The 22,649-nt window shown below is 43.3% G+C and overlaps 1 protein-coding gene across 2 annotated transcripts in view; it reads right to left on the bottom strand.

Annotated features, from left to right (window-relative positions):
- The window catches only part of MYRIP (myosin VIIA and Rab interacting protein), an 897,248-nt gene that overhangs the window by 750,276 nt on the left and 124,323 nt on the right, over positions 1-22,649 (bottom strand). The window lies entirely within an intron of this gene.

Below are 22,649 nucleotides of genomic sequence, written 5' to 3'. Positions count from 1 at the left end.
TGTCTATTTGTTTCTGAAACACAAGAAAACATCATTTACATCTGCTTTATATGGTCGTCTCAACACTGAGTGGGTACATACAAAGTATACATGGACTAATTACACTAGTAAGTAAATATTAAAGATATAAATGTGGTAAATCATTAAAGGGATGCCAATCTATGAAAAATCTTATTGACATTTGCATTTGTGATAAAGAGTTTGTCCCTACTTTACACCTTATACCAGGGGTGTCAAACTCCATTCCTCGAGGGCTGCAAACAGGTCATGTTTTCAGGATTTCCTTGTACTGCACAGGTGATAATTTAATCACCTACACAAATAATGAGTTGGTGATTAAATTATCACCTGTGCAGTACAAGGAAATCCTGAAAACATGACCGGTTTGCGGCCCTCGAGGAATGCAGTTTGACACCCCTGCCTTATACTCCATGTGCTCAAGGATGTTTCAGAAAAAAACCTATAGTGACCTCTTGGTCTGGTGCCACTCCTTCGCATTCACTACTGTGTACCCCTTAGGATTGCTGACATGAACACCTGGGGGGTAAGGAGTGAGGTCCGTCTCGTGACCACTGTAGCCAATCAGCAGTCACTGATCGGTTGCAGCCTTCACATCCTGTTGAAGGCTAAATGCACTCTGAATTTAATGTAAAATAGGAGACAACACATTTAAATATAATTTAATTTTCTGTGTCAGAGTGTGGAGAAGCTGTAACAAAGAGTTTATTAAAGAGGAACTAAAATTTTCATTTTTTTTTAATAGAATTTTGACCAGCATGTAAAGTTGTGAAACGTTGCAAATCGCTTTGCTAGGTGATTAGTCTTCACTCCTGTAAAAAACAATGTGCATATAAGAGGTTTCCAAACCCTGCTTTTCTCAGTCTGCCTACCTGCCTTCAACTGCATTGGTATCAGAACATATACGGTAATTTGGAGTACTGATGCCTGCAGTTAAAGCATCAGCACCTGTGTCCTTTGAGTATGATCTCCTGTAGTAGGATTCATAGACCTTACCAGTTCCCTGTACACTATACTGTAATGGAAGTTTTGGCATACAGTATGTTTGGTGTAACTATATACAGTATACCTATGTACAGTATATATAATGCATATATGCTATAACAGTATAAACATACAATACCTTGAAAAAGTATTCATACACTGTGAACGTCTCTATAGTTTTTCACATTACACCCACAAACTTAAATGTTTTTTACTTGGATTTTATGTGATATGTCATTACAAAGCAACATGTATTTGTGAAGTATAAAGGAAATGATACATAGTTTTCTAAAAATACAAAACTGAAAATTGTGAGGTGCATTTGTATTCAGCCCCCTGTAGTCTGATACCGCTAAATAATATCCTGGGTGACCAATTGCCTCCAGAAGTCACATAATTAGTAAATTGAGTCCACCTGTGTGCAATTTATTCTAACTACAGCTGTTCTATTAAGGTCTCGGAGGTTTCTTTGTGAACATTAGGGATCAAACAGAATTATGAAAACCAAGGAACACTAGAGACAGTTCTGGAAAAAAGTTGTGGAAAAGAATGAACAGGATTCGGTTATAAAAAAATAGTCCAAGTTCAAAACTTCTTATGGGCGGCACGGTGGCGCAGTGGTTAGCACATCAGCCTTGCAGCACTGGAGTCCTGGGTTCAAACCCCACCAAGGACAACATCTGCAAAGAGTTTGTATGTTCTCTCCGTGTTTGCTTGGGTTTCCTCCTGGTTCTCCGGTTTCCTCCCACATTCCGAAGACATACTGATAGGGAATTTAGATTGTGAGCCCCAAAGGGGACAGCGATGATAATGTGTGCAACCTGTAAAGCGCTGCGGAATATGTTAGCGCTATATAAAAATAAAGATTATTATTATGGAGCACCGTTCAATCCATCATTCAAAACTGGAAGGAGTATGGTACAACTGCAAACCTACCAAGACAACGCCGTCCACCTAAACTAACATCCCAAGCAAGCTCAGACTGCGTTGTCTGGTTTAATATAAGCACTTTAGTACAATTAACTCCTTCCAAGATTAATATTTCGGATTCGTGTACGGATTTTTCTGTGCAGATTCTGAAAAATCTGCAGGTAAAACGCCCTGCGGATTACCTTTGGATTTACTGCAGATTTACAGCGGTTTTTGTACGGTTTTCACATGCGTTTTAACACCTGCGGATTCCAGTTATGGAGCAGGTGTAAAACGTTGCAGAATCCACGCAAAGAATTGGCATGCTATGAAAAATAAACAGTAGCGTTTCCGCACGGTATTTTCCACAGCATGTGCATTGCGGAGTTGGTTTTCCATATGTGGCACCCCTAAGGGCCACATAGAAACTGCGTACAATAAGAGGCGAAGACCCCGGCAGGGTCAAAGTAACTCAGAGTTCCCATACAGACTCCGGTGACAGGACTGGTTGTAAATCCCTTATGTTGAAGTAAACTGGTTAAACGTTTCAGTGCCTCAGTCTTTCATTTGGACAATAGCCATCTATCCAGGATCTGGATCATCACCGCTGGGAGAACCTGCTGCTGATCAAGTAAGTGCCTGTTCCCTCACGATACCACTTACACTGTGCATTGCCTGAGACCACAGCACCGGGTCAAGCCACCCGTGACATCCCCCTCAAGAGACAAACCCCATTGGTCCGGTGCTGGGTACCCCGGTCTCCTGGGCGTCACAATTGGTGTCACGAACAGGATCCAGCCAGCCTGTATACCGGGTATTGTGTGCCGTGATTGGAGCCCAAAACTGTGAAAACTTGGATGAAAAATCTTGAAAATTGACTTTATTAAAGAAAATTCCATTTCCCATTAAAAACTATTGAAAGTGACTTTTCCCCATTGGTTATAATGGAGTAAAGATGGCCGCCATCACCTCATAACCGTTAGGCACGAGACTGTTAATTGAGCTACGCCACTACCTGAGCCCCAGTCTGACTGAAAAACTTCAGAATCCGCCATTACAGAGCGCGTGGCGGGCGGGAGCAGCAGGGGGCGTGTCATTGTGGGCGGCACCAAGCTGAGCGCTCTGACGTCAGAGCAAGGGGAAAACCAATCCTGCTGCACAGCGGAACGAATCTACACTATCCCGACGGAAGCGGAGGACCGGAAGGGTCCGGATTAACTAAGGGGGCACAGTATGTCGCAGCACGGAGACGCCGCAGCACCCGGCGACGCTAATGCAGCTGAAAGACAGAGTGTCAATAGAGAGTCCGGTAGCGCAGCGGTGCAAGGAGTGGTGCCCATCATGCCGGTGCTGATGCCATATACCCCGGGTGGCCCATGGCTTCCAATGTATGAAGGTGAGCCTAATACCCTTGACGATTTCAGAGAAAAGATGCTGGCCCATTTTGACATGTTCCCCGTGGGTGAAGTTCTGCGTGTTAGTCTCCTGATGATGCAGTTAAGTGGCCATGCTAAGTGAGAAGTCACAGCATGGGCAGCTGATGTAAAAGGCACTGTTGAACGCATATTTGCTGGATTAAAAGCTACATTTGAAACCACTGCCGGCAGCAAAGCTAAAGTACGATTCTTTAATTGCAAACAAAAAGCTAATGAGGGCGTGAGAGACTTTGCCTTAAACCTGCAGGAAGCCCTTAAATCACTTACACTGGCTGAACCCATTTTTAACACCGGAGCGGATAAACTGCTAAGAGATCAATTTATTGAGGGACTCTACACCCCTTCTCACCGGGGGCATGTGAGCATGCTTGTTTTTAAGAACCCTGAATTGACATTTGCCCAATTAAAGGAGAGCGTTATACGTCTCCAGCTGGCAGAGGCACCTCGGGATCAGGATCCTGCGCAACTCATGGCAGAGGCTCCTCAACAACATGGAGTACCAGTGACATCAGCTATGTCCGGGGCCATTGCTAAGCCCCTGGGGCCCAGTACTAATGAGGCTCTTCAACAACAGCTTGACTCTTTAACTGATGTTGTTGCTTCAATGGCTAAAACCATGCAGGAGATGAGAGGACACAAGATGGAGTTGGCAAACTGTAGAGAGGATGTTCCATGGATGAGACCCCGGAGATACCCGACATGGAGAGGACGACCCCGAGACCGCTACCAACCGGATGGACAGCCCATTTGCCGCCGTTGCCAGCAGCCAGGCCACTTTGCACGAGATTGTGATTTAAACGGGAATCCCCTGGGAATGCGGGCCGCTTCGCAGGAATGAACTTTCAAGACCCAACACCCTGGCACGACAGGTACATCGGAGGACGACCCATTATCCCTATCGTGCTGGACGGAATTCCCCTCAACGCTTTGCTGGACACAGGTTCCCAGATTTCATCTATACCGTATATCCTTTATAAGAGGTACTGGGCTGATGCAGATATTGATAAAGGGCCCTCTGATGTTGAACTAGATATATGGGCTAGTAATGGTAAGTTGGTACCGAAACTAGGATTCAGGGAGATGACCATAAAGATTGGTAAAGTAGAATTGAAGAAACAGGGTATAATTGTTGTTGATGTTGACCGGCGGAACTGTGAACCAACTGTATTGATAGGAATGAATGTGTTAGAGAACTGCTTTGCCGAAGTTATTTCTGTCTTACAGCAAATTGCTGAAACTGCCCAATCCTACCAGCAGAGAGTTCTCCGGAGGGAAATAAAAGTATTGATGTTAAGGCAACAGGTAGAAGTTGCAGGTGGAGAAATCGGCAGTGTGAGAGTAAGTGATCCAACGTCTATTGTAATCCCACCAAAAACAGAAATGCTGGTATGGTGTTGAGCAGCTATTGGTACTAAGGGACGAGATTATCAAGCCTTAATAGAACCAGTGTACACCGACAGCAGGCCCACTATACTCACAGCACGAGGGGTAGTCGAGGTACACCGGGGACGAGTGCCGGTACGACTTTTGAACTGTGGAGAGGAAGAGGTCACTTTGCCAAGGTATGCTACAGTGGCAAAGCTATATACTGTTGACAACAATGCCATCACAACCATTGAGCCCTTAGAACCAACCTGTCAGGTGGAAGTCAACGGCTCAGATGGAGAATTGGAGGATTGGTGCCAACAGCTACACGTGGGCATAAATTCAACACCTACCCATCAAAAACAAGGGGTGTATAGGCTAGTGACGGAATATGAACAAGTCTTCAGTAAACACCCATTGGACTTCGGACGGATAGAAGGGGTAGAACACACAGTCCCCACCGGTGACCATCCCCTAATAAAAGAAAGATATAGACCCATACCGCCCGCTCACTATCAATGTGCAAAAGATATGCTGAGGGATATGAAACAGGCCGGGGTAATAAGAGACAGCTGTAGCCCCTGGGCGGCCCCTCTAGTGATTGTCAAAAAAAAGGACGGAACCATGAGAATGTGCGTAGACTACCGGCGGATTAATAACATCACCCATAAAGACGCCTACCCCTTGCCTAGGATAGAAGAGTCCTTGACTGCTTTGAAATCTGCTAATTATTTTTCCACCTTAGACTTAACAAGCGGGTATTGGCAAGTCCCTGTGGCTGAGAGAGATAAGGAAAAGACGGCATTCACCACACCAATGGGTCTATGTGAATTTAATCGCATGCCATTCGGACTCTGCAACGCATCCGGTACCTTCCAGCGGTTGATGGAATGCTGCCTCAGACACAAGAACTTCGAGACCGTCCTCCTGTACCTAGATGATGTGATCGTCTACTCAAAGACTTACGAACAACACTTAAAAGACCTGGCAGAAGTGTTCGAAGCCTTATCCAGGTATGGCATGAAAATCAAGCCATCCAAATGTCACCTTCTCAAGCCAAAGGTACAGTACCTGGGACACATCGTGAGTTCGGAGGGAGTAGCACCGGATCCCGAGAAAATAAGCGCCATAAGGGATTGGCCAAGACCTACCAACGCAAAAGAAGTGAGGCAATTCCTGGGATTGGTGGGTTACTATCGCAGATTTATAAAAGGATTTACCAAGTTGGCAGCACCCTTGCAAGACGCCTTGGTAGGGCAGACGAAGAAACCTTCAAACCGAAACCCTCCTTTTCAGTGGAATGACGAAAGGGAAGACTCCTTTGAACAACTAAAGAAGGCACTAACCGGAGAAGAGGTTCTGGCATACCCAGATTACCATCAACCTTTCATCCTCTACACCGATGCCAGTAATGTGGGACTAGGAGCGGTGTTGTCACAAAAGCAAGAAGGTCGGGAGAAAGTCATCGCCTTTGCAAGTAGAAAGCTCCGGCCAACTGAAAGAAATTCAGAAAATTACAGCTCCTTCAAATTGGAACTACTGGCAGTAGTTTGGGCTGTGACTGAACGTTTCAAACACTACCTGGCCGCTGCAAAATTTATTGTCTATACTGACAACAATCCGTTGACCCATCTGGACACAGCCAAATTAGGTGCGTTAGAACAGCGATGGATAGCCCGGTTATCTAATTACAACTTCATAATCAAGTATCGAGCAGGTCGCAAGAATGGAAATGCCGATGCCCTATCCCGGATGCCACACTTGAGAGATGTAGAAGAAGAATTGGGGGAGCTTGAAGAAATTGAACTACCAGCCTTCCATCATCCCAAGGCAAAACATCATCAGTCAAGTACCTATCAGAAACAACAAGAGGTGAATTTTAATCCGTTAGCACACCATAGATGGGCTGACACCCAAGACAGCAATCCGGCTGTGAAGTTGGTGAAGGAACTGCTGACTGAGCAAAGTGCATATCCCGATGAGGATGCCCCAGAAGAGACGCATCAACTCTGGAAAGAGAGAGGCAAAATGTTCCTGTATCAAGGGAAGCTCTGTAGAAGGTACACCAATCCGAAAACACATGAATTGGTTTGGCAGATTATCGTGCCTAAACAAGATGTGAAGATGGTCCTCGAAGCTTACCATAATGGTGCTGGTCACTTCGGTTGGAAAAAGTTAGAAGTACTTCTAAGAGAAAGATTTTATTGGGTCGGGATGAGAAAATCAATCAAACAGTGGTGCAGAAATTGTGGCCCGTGCAACCTCAGAAGAAACGATCAAAAGAACCAAAGAGCACCACTGCAGCCCATAATCACCAAACAACCACTTGAACTTTTAGCCATGGACCACGTGAAGTTGACACCAAGCCGGTCCGGCTATGTCTATGCCTTGACAATCGTGGACCATTATTCACGCTTCTTGGTAGTAGTACCCGTAAAAGATCTGACAGCAAAAACAGCAGCCAAAGCGTTCCAAACGTACTTTTGTAGACCCCATGGATATCCGGAACAGGTTCTCACCGACCAAGGTACAGCCTTTGAATCAGAGATCTTCAGAGAATTCTGTAATATGTATGGTTGCAAAAAGATCCGGACGACGGCCTATCATCCACAAACAAACGGCTTGTGCGAGAAGATGAACCATATTGTAATAGACCTACTAAAGACTTTACCTGAAACAGAAAGGAATCAATGGCCAGAGAAATTGCCTGACTTGGTGGATCTGTATAATCATGTCCCGGTGAGCTCCACCAACGGCACCCCAGCTTACCTTATGCGTGCAAGACCCGGCCAATTACCAATCGATCTAGAAATGGGAATTCTGAAACCAGACGCAGAAGTTCAAGACTCCAATTGGGATATCATATGGCAAAAGCAGTATCGCCAAGTGCAAGAGAGTGTGGAAAGAAGCCTTCAGCAAACTAGAGAAAGACAAGAGCGAACTTTCAACCAGAATGCTCTAGCGACCCCATTAAGACCGGGTGACCAAGTGCTCAAGAGAAATCGTCGAACCAATAAACTAGACAATCAGTGGGAAGCCGTACCCTACACAGTTTTACCAACAAGAATGGATAATCCTAAAATGTGTCTCATTAGCAAAAACGGAGGCTTAACATCTGTACTAGTGTCAAGAGACAATCTTAAATTATGTCCGGAAGCATTGAAAGAGCCAGAAGTTGTCCAGCCAGAACCAGAAGTTATTCAACCCATGCAGGTCCAACCAGTAAAGGAAAAAGAAGAGGAAATGTATCACACCTGTATAGGAGACTTTCCCAAAATCCTACTAACATACCATGGTGCAGTAGTGGTTCCCATGGTGGCCTTTTACCCAACACCGAACCCAATACCAGAAGTCCCAAGACAGGAAGAGGCTGACCCCGTACTACGGGGGGTTCCAGGCCAGGAAGAACAGATTCCTGATCAGAGTAATCCCATTCACGGTGGACTTGCCAACTCCATAGTCGTGGAATTATCTTTAGCAGAGCGGGCAGATACTACATCCGCAGTAGACAGTAGTACACCACATGAAGAGACACCGCTATTACGTAGATCACAGCGTAGTACCCAGGGTCAATTACCGGCCAGGTATGCGGATTACCAACTATAAAACTATAGTCATTGTTATCATTCTGCAACGTTTAAGCCCAGTACCTACAGAGACTTGTCTGTATGAACTTATTGCATATTCTTGAACTTTTTATCAGCCCGGAGGCACTAAATCAAAGCTCCGGAAAGACTGCTTTTTGAACTTTGCTTTTTGCTCTTTTTGAACTTTCTTTAGACTTTATATTGGTAACTCCGTTGGAAAAATGGAACTAAATTCTTGGACACAAAGTGCAGCGCCTTTCCTAGTACCTTCAAGGATAGAACTGTATTAATGGATGCTATTTGGAGTGACTTTTTACAGAACTCTATTTTTGTTTCCTTGAGTGGTTTTTGTAACTTTTCATTTTTAAGACTCTGTACATATTAATTGTTATTTCAAAATGTTATCGTCCCACAGTCCCGGAGTACTGTTCTTAACTAAGGGGGAATGTGGCACCCCTAGGGGTATTTGCCACAAAAACAGTTACTGACACTGGATACAAATACTAAAATAGCAAGACTGCACTACCACCTCCGGCCAGAAGGGGGAGCTCCAGAGACTCCCCTTGATCTATTCTGGTCTGAGAGAAGAACTGGCAGTTGGGCTAAGGAGCTGAAAGTGAGAGGTCATACAGCTGAATTTCTAACAGCCCTATGACGTTTTCCAGGCCCAAACCCCCGGCCTGAGGAGAAGAGGGACAGAGAAAAAGGACATTGTGAGAACCGGGTAGCATTAACCACTACCCAGAACAGGCGCAAAGACGGATACCGGATCCGTGGCTGTATTCATTATATATAATACAGCAACCGGAAAACGTGAGGTGATATCAGCTTCACTAGGGCCGGACGCAGCAACAGATACAGAGTTCAGTGGTACTCCCGGAGGGGGTAAGCCGATAAAAGGACTCGGGTTGCCCGTCGAACCATGACCCGGAGGGGACAGATTGGGCCGGCAGCCAGTTCACATACAGCAGCAGGGCCACATAGAAACTGCGTACAATAAGAGGCGAAGACCCCGGCAGGGTCAAAGTAACTCAGAGTTCCCATACAGACTCCGGTGACAGGACTGGTTGTAAATCCCTTATGTTGAAGTAAACTGGTTAAACGTTTCAGTGCCTCAGTCTTTCATTTGGACAATAGCCATCTATCCAGGATCGGGATCATCACCGCTGGGAGAACCTGCTGCTGATCAAGTAAGTGCCTGTTCCCTCACGATACCCCTTACACTGTGCATTGCCTGAGACCACAGCACCGGGTCAAGCCACCCGTGACATCCCCCTCAAGAGACAAACCCCATTGGTCCGGTGCTGGGTACCCCGGTCTCCTGGGCGTCACACATACGTTTACATAGTACTGTACACCGCTTGGAAAACTGCTGCGAATCCATAGCACTTAAACAGTCTACAGATTCACACTCAGCAGCAACATCTCCTGTTTTTTTAACTTCACTTGTCCCCAAGCTTCTTCCTGGTCAAGCCTCATAATTATTATTATTATTTATTATTATTATAGCACCATTTATTCCATGGAGCTTTACTTGTGAAAAGGGGTACACCTAATAAAAAACAAGTACAGTAATCTTGAACAATACAAGTCATGACTGGTACAGGAGGAGAGAGGACCCTGCCTGTGAGGGCTCACAGTCTACAAAATGAGCAAGGATTATAATATATTCGGGTGCCAAGAAGGAATCTTCTGTACTATAAATAAAGCCTAGATTCATCAGGATTTGACAGTGTAAAATTCACATAGTGTAATAGAATTTTATCTAAATATATCAGCTTTCAAAAATGTTATCCAAAGTCAGCAAATCATTTCTGTAAGGATATTGACAAGAGCTGTGGATTTTAAAATCTGCAGAGCGTCAATTCTTTTTCAAAATTTTTTACAAATGTTCTCTCTGGACTTCACCCCTTGCAATACATGCAGTTAATTATACAGAAACTTTCGATCAAAATCTTCAAAATAATTCACAGTTACTGATAGTAAGATTATTTTTCAGTCACATTTTAATATGTGATCAGATTTAGCTTCTGCCTCTGGATCAACAGGTGTCCGCTCTTCACTGATTGAGGTTGTAAACAGCATATTTTTTACTGATATTAATTTTCAGTCATCAGCCAGACTTCAAACAAGTCAATGGATATATCGGTTGACATACAGTGTTCTATAACACAGTGTCAAGAGTCTGGGAACAAATAAATATAATACATCAATTCCTTTGAGATTCTGCCCATGGTTCTCTAAAAACATAAGAAATTCCCAGTAGTAAACTACATCAATCTTTTATAATGATATAAAGGTAAAAGTCAAGACTAAAAGGAAATAGTGTCTGTGTTCAGTTCATTCACACAAATACTGTTATAAAATATGACTTTTAGTTTGCACAAAAGTGTTTGCCAGTTGTAAGATCATTAGCTATTTCTTTAGTTTTATATTAGTTCACTGAAAAAAATATTAAATTATCCACAATACAATATATGCCCCATCTTATAAGATTTCATGTTACATATTTCAATGGTTAGTTCACCTAAATCAGAGAAGAGTGGAAACAATTAAAAAATGGCCCTTTAGTCCACTTTCAGAGTAGATCTATGTATACGTTAATGATCATATTAGGAATTCACAATATAGCTGTATTATGGATCATGTTGGAATAGTATGTCAGAAACATAATACTAATGGAATATCATTATTTTTAAATTGGCAACAGGTCAATTTCTTTTGTGGATTTTATCCATTCATTAATTCTGACTCAATAATTCTTAAATTCGCAACCCAATAGAAATCGCAAATATAGTCGCTAACTATTACCATAACTTATATAATTTAAAACCATGCAAGAGATTCATAATGTCAATAAAACAACTAAATGTAATTCAGCATCAGGCCCAGATGGTCTGTCCAATGAATACTATAGCCAATTCTCACCTAAGCTTGGTTCGTACTTACTTAGAACCTTTAATAAATGGCAATCCTCAGAATCTATTGGTGCATCAAATTTGGAAACTATGACTACAACACTTCCAAAACTTGGTAAACCCTTAGTCCCTCCAAGTAAATTTATTTGTCTTTTAAACTGTGATGTTTAAATATTCTCAAAACTTCTTCCCTCTAGGATACACAAAAATGTTGCCCCTTTTAATTGACCCCGACCGATTAGGTTTTGTGGCAGGATGCCAAGCTAAAGACAGCACAAGAAGGATGATAGATTTAATAAAGATAGCTGAACTGTCTATCTAGAAAACCCAGTATACTCTTGCCCTTGGACACAGAAAAAGTATTTGACAGAGTGCACTGGGGGTTCATGGAGACAGTTTTATTCAAATTTGGTTTTGTAGGACCTATAAAATCTGCAATCATGTCCTTATACTCTAAACCTAACGCATCGATGTTGGCCTCTAGTTTTCAGTCCTGTAATTTTTCTATTACCAATCGTACCTGCCAGAGATGTCCACTTGCACCAATCATTTTTGCATTGGTTATACTTTCGTGGAGTCCATTTATTCAAATAGTGAGGTTTTTGGCATAAGAATAGAAGACCTTTGCCATATCATTGGATTGTATGCAGATGATGTAATTATAGTCTGTACAGATGTTGAGAAATCTTTATATGCTGTAATGAACTCCTTAACCAGATTTGGTAATGCATAATACTATAAGCTTAATACTTCCAAATCTCTAATTTTTCTATACTGGTTTCTCCACAAACTAAAAATAGACTAGAAAGCGCACACCCTTTTAAATGGGCTTTTTTTATACAAAAAACATAGACATTTTGTTTAAATGTTTAAATTCTGACTTGGAGAGATTTGCTATTTTCCCTTTATCCTGGATTGCCAGAATCCAGTCCTTTAACATGCTACTTCTCCCCCAAATTTTATACCTCTTCAGATTTATTCCTTTTAAAATACAAAATAAGACCATTGTCAAACTGCAATTTCTGGTTGGAAAATGCATATGGGCTAATAGAAAACCTAGAGTCGCTTATAAACCCTTGTTGCATTGGGTGTTCTTGGGACTCCTAGTATGTTGGCATATCACAAGGCTGTGTAGTGTCCATGTGAACTGTAAACCATTACTACATGTTATATATCCCCATTCTGCTGAAGTAAAGCACCTGTTATGCCTGAGAACTGTTGTCTATGGTTATTCAATCGGCTGTGGACACTGCGTGGGGGTGGATAACAGGGAACGGAATAGCTCCATACCAAGGCTATTGCAGCAGCAGTCTTGTAAGCCTCCAAAGACTTGTGGATGTCTAATAATTTCCATACGTGGATGTAAATTGAATCCTTTTTTGCACTCCAAGGATCAACTCGGAAGACTCTGGAGGTAGAATTATTTAAATCGACTCAGTTTGAACCTGGCCTGTCAGCCATGTCAGCTACTCTGTTTTTCTGTAGAGACTGGGAAAGAGAAAATTTGGCCTTTTCTCTTTCAGAGATCTCCATTAGATCCTTAGACCCTATATTCCCTACCTTAATCTTGTTGTTTGGGAAGCTAGTGGGATTATATCGCTAGCTGATTTATTTCAGACATTTATACTCCTACTATTGATAAACTTATCAAAAAGTTCTCCTTGAACTGTAACTGCTTTTATCAATACTGTCAAATTAGGCACTTCCTTAACTTTTGTACTCTTCCAAGAAAAAGCACCCTCTGCATTTCCTCTGCATTTCAGGGGTGTTTCCTTCAAGATACTATAACCACTAAAGGTCTCTCGCTTATATGTAAAATACTAACTTCTCCATGTGAAGACACAAAATTCCCTCACATGGCTAACTGGGAACTCAAATGATATATCTCCCCCATGTTTCAACAGTGGCAAAACGCATCAAAATGATCTCAGAAGACCTCTTCTTGTATTAACCACCTAGAACATCTTAAAAAAAATCAAATTAAGATGGTATTTCTCTCCCTCTAGATTAGCTCATTGTGTCATTAATTATTCTCCAATTTGTTGGAAAGGACGTGACCATAAATGTTCACTTTGTCATGTTTTGTGGTCTTGTCCCAAGGTTAATGCCTTCTGGGTAATGGTGTTTGGATTAATCTTTACAATTACTGGGATTCATTTCACAGCTGATCCAGCGCCGGCAGTATTAAAAATTGGAATCAAGGACATTTCTTTGGACCTAAGTTGGATGGTTGCACAGATACTTACCTCAGCCAGACAATGCATGGCTGCGAAATGGAAATCTTCTGCCATCCCTTAGTTTAATGAACTTTGTGGTAAGATAAACATGCATTTTCATCACGAATATGCTCTCTCTTCTAATCTCCAATCTTGAAATAAAATACTCAAGGAATGGTGTGCTTGAGCATCCTCTTCTCTAGTAACACCTATTATCGCCTACTGATAATTATTTATTTTATTATTCTTTTTTATATACCCTCCTTTCTTGTTATTGTTATATTGTTTAATAGTGTATACATATGGTTTCTGCTTTAATATTCGACTACATGACAGTTTTGTCTTATTTTTCTTTTGTTATTAGTGTTTTAGTTAATTATGTGTTTTGAAGGGTTACTAATAGGTTTAATTAGATTTGACTTATGTGTTAACTTACGAGTTGGCCTGGATTTCCCTTTGAATGTAACTTTTTTGTCAGTGTGTTTGCGCTGTTCTTGCTGTTATATTAATATTAAAATAAAATAAAATTGGATTAAAAAAATTAATTACTTCCCAACATCCTACATACATGTCAATGTACAACGGATGTTGTGAGCTGAGCCCACACCATACATGGCCAGCGGTGACTTTAATTTACAGCTGGCTACTAATTCTGTTAGAAGCAATTGGAGCTAGCGCTGACAGCAGCATATAACTGTGACTATCTAGTTTAGGAGTCCATTTCAATACCGACCAAATGCCGCAATGCAATTGTGGAGTACTAATAAGTTGCCATGGCAGCCATAAAAGAAAAAAAGTTTAAAAAAAAATTTGAATCACCCTTTCCAATGTAAAATTAAAGAAATTACAAATAAATAAACATATTATCTCCAAGTCCCAAAAAAAAAAATTTATGAAGATATAAAATGAATTACCTACCACCTATAATAAACAATATAACTATTAAAAAAAAATGAAATGCCAGAATTGACAAATTGGCATTTTTGGTCATCGCACCTTGCAAAAGAATTGTAATAAAAGTGATCAAAACACTGTATGTACCTAAAATAAAAAAGGTGCAGGTATCAGAAAACGGCAATAAAAAAGCCTTTTTTTAACAAAGTTCTTAATTCAATAGCCCTACAATGATACTGACCTGAAGAATCGCGTGGCCAGGTTAATTTCATCACACACTGAATTCTGTAAAAGCAACTCTCCAACACTCTAACGCCCCAAAATTAGTTTCTTTGACAATACCACCCTACTTTCTAGTTTTTTAGTGCAGGTAAATTGAGTGATGACATTCAAAACGATAGGTATGTTGACAGAAATAAAAAAAGCTTATGACTTTTTAAGACAGGAGGAAAAAAAGTACTATGAAAACAAGAACTGACCCATTTTTCTCTGCTAAATCTCTATAAATTATAATCTTAATTAGTATCTATAGCTTCTAACTTCAAGGGTATTCAAATACTATATTTCCCAGAGGGTATTCGCTTTCATTGTAAGTGCACCATAAGCAACTAAAATAAATAATATTTACTGTATATACTCGAGTATAAGCCGAGATTTTCAGCCCAAATTTTCGGGCTGAAAGTGCCCCTCTCGGCTTATACTCGAGTCACGGTAGCGGTGGGGTCGGCGGGTGAGGGGGAGAGGGCGCTGAGGCATACTTACCTAGTCCCAGCGATCCTGGCGCTCCCCCTGCCCTCCCACGGTCTTCTGTGCTGCAGCTTCTTCCCCTCTTCACTGGTCACGTGGGAACGCTCATTAGAGAAATGAATAAGCGGCTCCACCTCCCATAGGGGTGGAGCCGCCTATTCATTTCTCTAATCAGCGGTAACGGTGACCGCTGATAGAGGAAGAGGCTGCGGCACAGAAGACCGTGGGACGGCAGGGGGAGCCGGACGTCAGGACCAGGTAAGTATGTAATATTCACCTGTCCGCGTTCCAGTCGCCGGGCGCCGCTCCATCTTCCCGGCGTCTATCTGCGCTCTGACTGTGCAGGTCAGAGGGTGCGATGACGCATATAGTGTGCGCGGCGCCCTCTGCCTGATCAGTCAGAGCGGGGAGACGCCGGGACCGGACGCTGGGAGCTGCAATCAAGAAAGGTGAGTATGGCTTTTTTTTTTTTATTGCAGCAGCAGCGGCGGCACAGATTTATACCGAGCATCTATGGGGCAGTATGAACGGTGCAGAGCACTATATGGGGCAGATATGGAGCAATATGAACGGTGCAGAGCACTATATGGGGCAGATATGGGGCAATATGAACAGTGCAGAGCACTATATGGGGCAGATATGGAGCAATATGAACGGTGCAGAGCACTATATGGGGCAGATATGGGGCAATATGAACGGTGCAGAGCACTATATGGGGCAGATATGGGGCAATATGAACAGTGCACAGCACGATATGGGGCAATATGAACAGTGCAGAGCACTATATGGGGCAGATATGGGGCAATATGAACAGTGCAGAGCACTATATGGGGCAGATATGGGGCAATATGAACGGTGCAGAGCACTATATGGGGCAGATATGGGGCAATATGAACAGTGCAGAGCAGGATATGGGGCAATATGAACAGTGCAGAGCACTATATGGGGCAGATATGGGGCAATATGAACGGTGCAGAGCACTATATGGGGCAGATATGGGGCAATATGAACAGTGCAGAACACTATATAGGGCAGATATGGGGCAATATGAACGGTGCAGAGCACTATATGGGGCAGATATGGGGCAATATGAACAGTGCAGAGCACTATATGGGGCAGATATGGGGCAATATGAACGGTGCAGAGCACTATATGGGGCAGATATGGGGCAATATGAACGGTGCAGAGCACTATATGGGGCAGATATGGAGCAATATGAACGGTGCAGAGCACTATATGGGGCAGATATGGGGCAATATGAACAGTGCAGAGCACTATATGGGGCAATATGAACAGTGCAGAGCACTATATGGGGCAGATATGGGGCAATATGAACAGTGCAGAGCACTATATGGGGCAGATATGGGGCAATATGAACGGTGCAGAGCACTATATGGGGCAGATATGGGGCAATATGAACGGTGCAGAGCACTATATGGGGCAGATATGGGCAATATGAACAGTGCACAGCACGATATGGGGCAATATGAACAGTGCAGAGCACTATATGGGGCAGATATGGGGCAATATGAACAGTGCAGAGCACTATATGGGGCAGATATGGGGCAATATGAACGGTGCAGAGCACTATATGGGGCAGATATGGGGCAATATGAACAGTGCAGAGCAGGATATGGGGCAATATGGACAGTGCAGAGCACTATATGGGGCAGATATGGGGCAATATGAACAGTGCAAAGCACTATATGGGGCAGATATGGGGCAATATGAACGGTGCAGAGCAGTATATGGGGCAGATATGGGGCAATATGAAAGGTGCAGAGCACTATATGGGGCAGATATGGGGCAATATGAACGGTGCAGAGCACTATATGGGGCAGATATGGGGCAATATGAACAGTGCAGAGCACTATATGGGGCAGATATGGGGCAATATGAAAGGTGCAGAGCACTATATGGGGCAGATATGGGGCAATATGAACGGTGCAGAGCACTATATGGGGCAGATATGGGGCAATATGAACAGTGCAGAGCACTATATGGGGCAGATATGGGGCAATATGAACGGTGCAGAGCACTATATGGGGCAGATATGGGGCAATATGAACGGTGCAGAGCACTATATGGCAGAGCTATGGGGAAATATGAACGGTGCAGAGCACTATATGGCAGAGCTATGGGGAAATATGAACGGTGCAGAGCACTATATGGCAGAGCTATGGGGAAATATGAACGGTGCAGAGCACTATATGGCACAGCTATGGGGCAATAATGATCTATTTTTATTTTTGAAATTCACCGGTAAATGCTGCATTTCCACCCTAGGCTTATACTCGAGTCAATAAGTTTTCCCAGTGTTTTGTGGCAAAATTAGGGGGTCGGCTTATACTCGGGTCGGCTTATACTCGAGTATATACGGTAAATGAAATATTTTCAAACCATCATGCTTTACAACAAAATATAATTTGTTGTCTTTGTTTTAGCATATGCCTAATATCTACAGCAGTGTTACCTGTTATGTAGGCAATCCAGTGACACAGTGTGCCAGCAATCAGAGCACATACAGTGATTTGATAATAACCCAAAAACAAAAGTACGAGCTCTGAGACGTGGAATCTCTGTAGACCGCAATACCTGAACCTATCCTAAACACAACTAAAGGCAGCTGTGGATTGCGCCTGTCACTACCTATGCAACTCGGCACAGCCTGAGGAGCTGACTAGCCTGAAGATAGTAAAAATCAACACAATACCACATGGATCGAAAATACAAAAGAATCATGCATAAGCATAGGGTAAGTAATATACGGCTTTATTACTGGGGTGCCAATGATTTAACAAAAAATCAGAAGAAAATAAAAGATTTTTTCTTAAAAACATAAATAGAACATGCGCAATAACAGGATATAATAAATTGTATATATATATAATACAAAAATAGAACCACCACAAGATCAGGATTTATTTCAAATTACTTACCCTATGCTTATGCATGATTCTTTTGTATTTTCGATCCATGTGGTATTGTGTTGATTTTTAGTTCCTTCCTCACAGTGGGTTTCACTGTAACTTTGAATAGTACACCCGGGTGGTTCTTTTTATATTTTTTTAATATATATATATATATTCAGAATTGTCTTTCTTTAGACCGGCTATTTTTTCATATTTTCCAATTTCGTGTGTACTGTGACATATAAACTTAGCCTGAAGATAGAAAAACAAGCCTGACTTGCCTCAGAGAAATACCCCAAAGGAAAAGGCAGCCCCCCACATATAATGACTGTTAGCAAGATGAAAAGACAAACGTAGGGATGAAATAGATTCAGCAAAGTGAGGCCCGATATTCTAAATAGAGCGAGGATAGCAAAGAGAACTTTGCAGTCTACAAAAAACCCTAAAGCAAAAAGACCCACCGTGCCGAACTAACGGCACGGCGGTGCACCCTTTGCGTCTCAGAGCTTCCAGCAAAAACGAATAGACAAGCTGGACAGAAAAAGCAGCAACAAAAGCAAAGAAACACTTATCTAAGCAGAGCAGCAGGCCACAGGAAAGATCCAGAAGCTCAGGTCCAACACTGGAACATTGACAAGGAGCAAGGAAGACAGAATCAGGTGGAGTTAAATAACAAAGCAGCCAACGAGCTCACCAGAACACCTGAGGGAGGAAGCTCAGAAGCTGCAGTACCACTTGTGACCACAGGAGTGAATTCAGCCACAGAATTCACAACAGTACCCCCCCTTGAGGAGGGGTCACCGAACCCTCACCAGAGCCCCCAGGCCGACCAGGATGAGCCACATGAAAGGCACGAACAAGATCTGGAGCATGGACATCAGAGGCAAAAACCCAGGAATTATCTTCCTGAGCATAACCCTTCCATTTAACCAAATACTGGAGTTTCCGTCTAGAAACACGAGAATCCAAAATTTTCTCCACAATATACTCCAATTCCCCCTCCACCAAAACCGGGGCAGGAGGTTCAACAGATGGAACCATAGGTGCCACGCATCTCCGCAACAACGACCTATGGAATACATTATGTATTTTCCATACATAATGTATTCCATAGGTCGTTGTTGCGGAGATACGTGGCACCTATGGTTCCATCTGTTGAACCTCCTGCCCCAGGAGTCTGGGAGAGTCAGACGAAAAGACACAGGATTGAGAATCTCAGAAATCCTATACGGACCAATAAAACGTGGTTTAAATTTAGGAGAGGAAACCTTCATAGGAATATGACGAGAAGATAACCAAACCAGATCCCCAACACGAAGTCGGGGACCCACACGGCGTCTGCGATTAGCGAAAAGTTGAGCCTTCTCCTGGGACAAGGCCAAATTGTCCACTACCTGAGTCCAGATCTGCTGCAACCTGTCCACCACAGAATCCACACCAGGACAGTCCGAAGACTCAACCTGTCCTGAAGAGAAACGAGGATGGAACCCAGAATTGCAGAAAAATGGAGAGACCAAGGTAGCCGAGCTGGCCCGATTATTAAGGGGCGAACTCAGCCAACGGCAAAAAGGACACCCAATCATCCTGGTCTGCAGAAACAAAACATCTCAGATATGTCTCCAAGGTCTGATTGGTTCGTTCGGTCTGGCCATTAGTCTGAGGATGGAAAGCCGAGGAAAAAGACAGGTCAATGCCCATCCTGCCACAAAAGGCTCGCCAAAACCTCGAAACAAACTGGGAACCTCTGTCAGAAACAATATTCTCAGGAATGCCATGCAAACGAACCACATGCTGGAAGAACAAAGGCACCAAATCAGAGGAGGAAGGCAATTTAACCAAGGGCACCAGATGGACCATTTTAGAAAAGCGATCACAGACCACCCAAATGACTGACATCTTTTGAGAAACGGGAAGGTCAGAAATGAAATCCATTGAAATATGTGTCCAAGGCCTCTTTGGGACCGGCAAGGGCAAAAGCAAGCCACTGGCACGTGAACAGCAGGGCTTAGCCCTGGCACAAATCCCACAGGACTGCACAAAAGTACGTACATCCCGTGACAGAGATGGCCACCAGAAGGATCTAGCCACTAACTCTCTGGTACCAAAGATTCCAGGATGACCAGCCAACACCGAACAATGAAGTTCAGAGATAACTTTAGTAGTCCACCTATCAGGGACGAACAGTTTCTCTGCCGGACAACGATCAGGTTTATTCGCCTGAAATTTTTGCAACACTCGCCGCAAATCAGGGGAGATGGCAGACACAATGACTCCTTCCTTGAGGATACTCGCCGGCTCAGATGAACCCGGAGAGTCGGGCACAAAACTCCTAGACAGAGCATCCGCCTTCACATTTTTAGAGCCCGGAAGGTACGAAATCACAAAATCGAAGCGGGCAAAAAATAACGACCAACGGGCCTGTCTAGGATTCAAGCGCTTGGCAGACTCGAGATAAGTAAGGTTCTTATGATCCGTCAATACCACCACGCGATGCTTAGCTCCTTCAAGCCAATGACGCCATTCCTCGAATGCCCACTTCATGGCCAGCAACTCTCGGTTGCCCACATCATAATTACGCTCAGCAGCCGAAAACTTCCTGGAAAAGAAAGCACATGGTTTCAACACTGAGCAACCAGAACCTCTCTGTGACAAAACCGCCCCTGCTCCAATCTCAGAAGCATCAACCTCGACCTGGAACGGAAGAGAAACATCTGGTTGACACAACACAGGGGCAGAACAAAAACGATGCTTCAACTCCTGAAAAGGTTCCACAGCAGCAGAAGACCAATTAACCAAATCAGCACCCTTCTTGGTCAAATCGGTCAATGGTTTGGCAATGCTAGAAAAATTACAGATGAAGCGACGATAAAAATTAGCAAAGCCCAGGAATTTTTGCAGACTTTTCAGAGATGTCGGCTGAGTCCAATCCTGGATGGCTTGGACCTTAACCGGATCCATCTCGATAGTAGAAGGGGAAAAGATGAACCCCAAAAATGAAACTTTCTGCACACCGAAGAGACACTTTGATCCCTTCACAAACAAAGAATTAGCACGCATGACCTGGAAAACCATTCTGACCTGCTTCACATGAGAGTCCCAATCATCTGAGAAGATCAAAATGTCATCCAAGTAAACAATCAGGAATTTATCCAGATAGTCACGGAAGATGTCATGCATAAAAGACTGAAACACAGATGGAGCATTGGCAAGTCCGAACGGCATCACTAGATACTCAAAATGACCCTCGGGCGTATTAAATGCAGTTTTCCATTCATCTCCTTGCCTGATTCTCACCAGATTATACGCACCACGAAGATCTATCTTAGTAAACCAACTAGCCCCCCTAATCCGAGCAAACAAGTCAGATAACAATGGCAAGGGATACTGAAATTTAACAGTGATCTTATTAAGAAGGCGGTAATCAATACATGGTCTCAGCGAACCATCCTTCTTGGCTACAAAAAAGAACCCTGCTCCCAGTGGTGATGACGATGGGCGAATATGTCCCTTCTCCAGGGATTCCTTCACATAACTGCGCATAGCGGAGTGTTCAGGCACAGATAAATTAAATAATCGACCTTTAGGGAACTTACTACCAGGAATCAAATTGATAGCACAATCACAATCCCTATGCGGAGGTAGGGCATCGGACTTGGGCTCTTCAAATACATCCTGATAATCAGACAAGAACTCTGGGACCTCAGAAGGAGTGGATGACGAAATAGACAAAAATGGAACATCACCATGTACCCCCTGACAACCCCAACTGGATACCGACATAGAGTTCCAATCCAATACTGGATTATGGGTTTGTAGCCATGGCAACCCCAACACGACCACATCATGCAGATTATGTAGCACCAGAAAGCGAATAACTTCCTTATGTGCAGGAGCCATGCACATGGTCAGCTGGGTCCAATACTGAGGTTTATTCTTGGCCAAAGGTGTAGCATCAATTCCTCTCAACGGAATAGGACACCGCAAAGGCTCCAAGAAAAACCCACAACGTTTAGCATAATCCAAATCCATCAGATTCAGGGCAGCGCCTGAATCCACAAATGCCATGACAGAATACGATGACAAAGAGCATATCAAGGTAATGGACAGAAGGAATTTGGATTGTACAGTACCAATGACGGCAGACCTATCGAACCGCTTAGTGCGCTTAGGACAATCAGAAATAGCATGAGTGGAATCACCACAGTAGAAACACAGACCATTCAGACGTCTGTGTTCTTGCCGTTCAACTCTGGTCATAGTCCTATCGCACTGCATAGGCTCAGGTTTAATCTTAGACAATACCGCCAAATGGTGCACAGATTTACGCTCGCGCAAGCGTCGACCGATCTGAATGGCCAAAGACATAGACTCATTCAAACCAGCAGGCATAGGAAAACCCACCATGACATCCTTAAGAGCCTCAGAGAGACCCTTTCTGAACAAAGCTGCCAGCGCAGATTAATTCCACAGAGTGAGTACAGACCACTTCCTAAATTTCTGACAATATACTTCTATATCATCCTGACCCTGGCACAAAGCCAGCAAATTTTTCTCAGCCTGATCCACTGAATTAGGCTCATCGTAAAGCAATCCGAGCGCCAGGAAAAACGCATTTACATTACTCAATGCAGGGTCTCCTGGCGCAAGAGAAAATGCCCAGTCC

Source organism: Ranitomeya imitator, chromosome 6 (genome assembly GCF_032444005.1).
Source record: "Ranitomeya imitator isolate aRanImi1 chromosome 6, aRanImi1.pri, whole genome shotgun sequence".
Lineage (NCBI taxonomy): Eukaryota > Metazoa > Chordata > Amphibia > Anura > Dendrobatidae > Ranitomeya > Ranitomeya imitator.
Note: the sequence above shows the minus strand (reverse complement) of the source record. Positions and strands in the feature narration are given on the sequence as shown.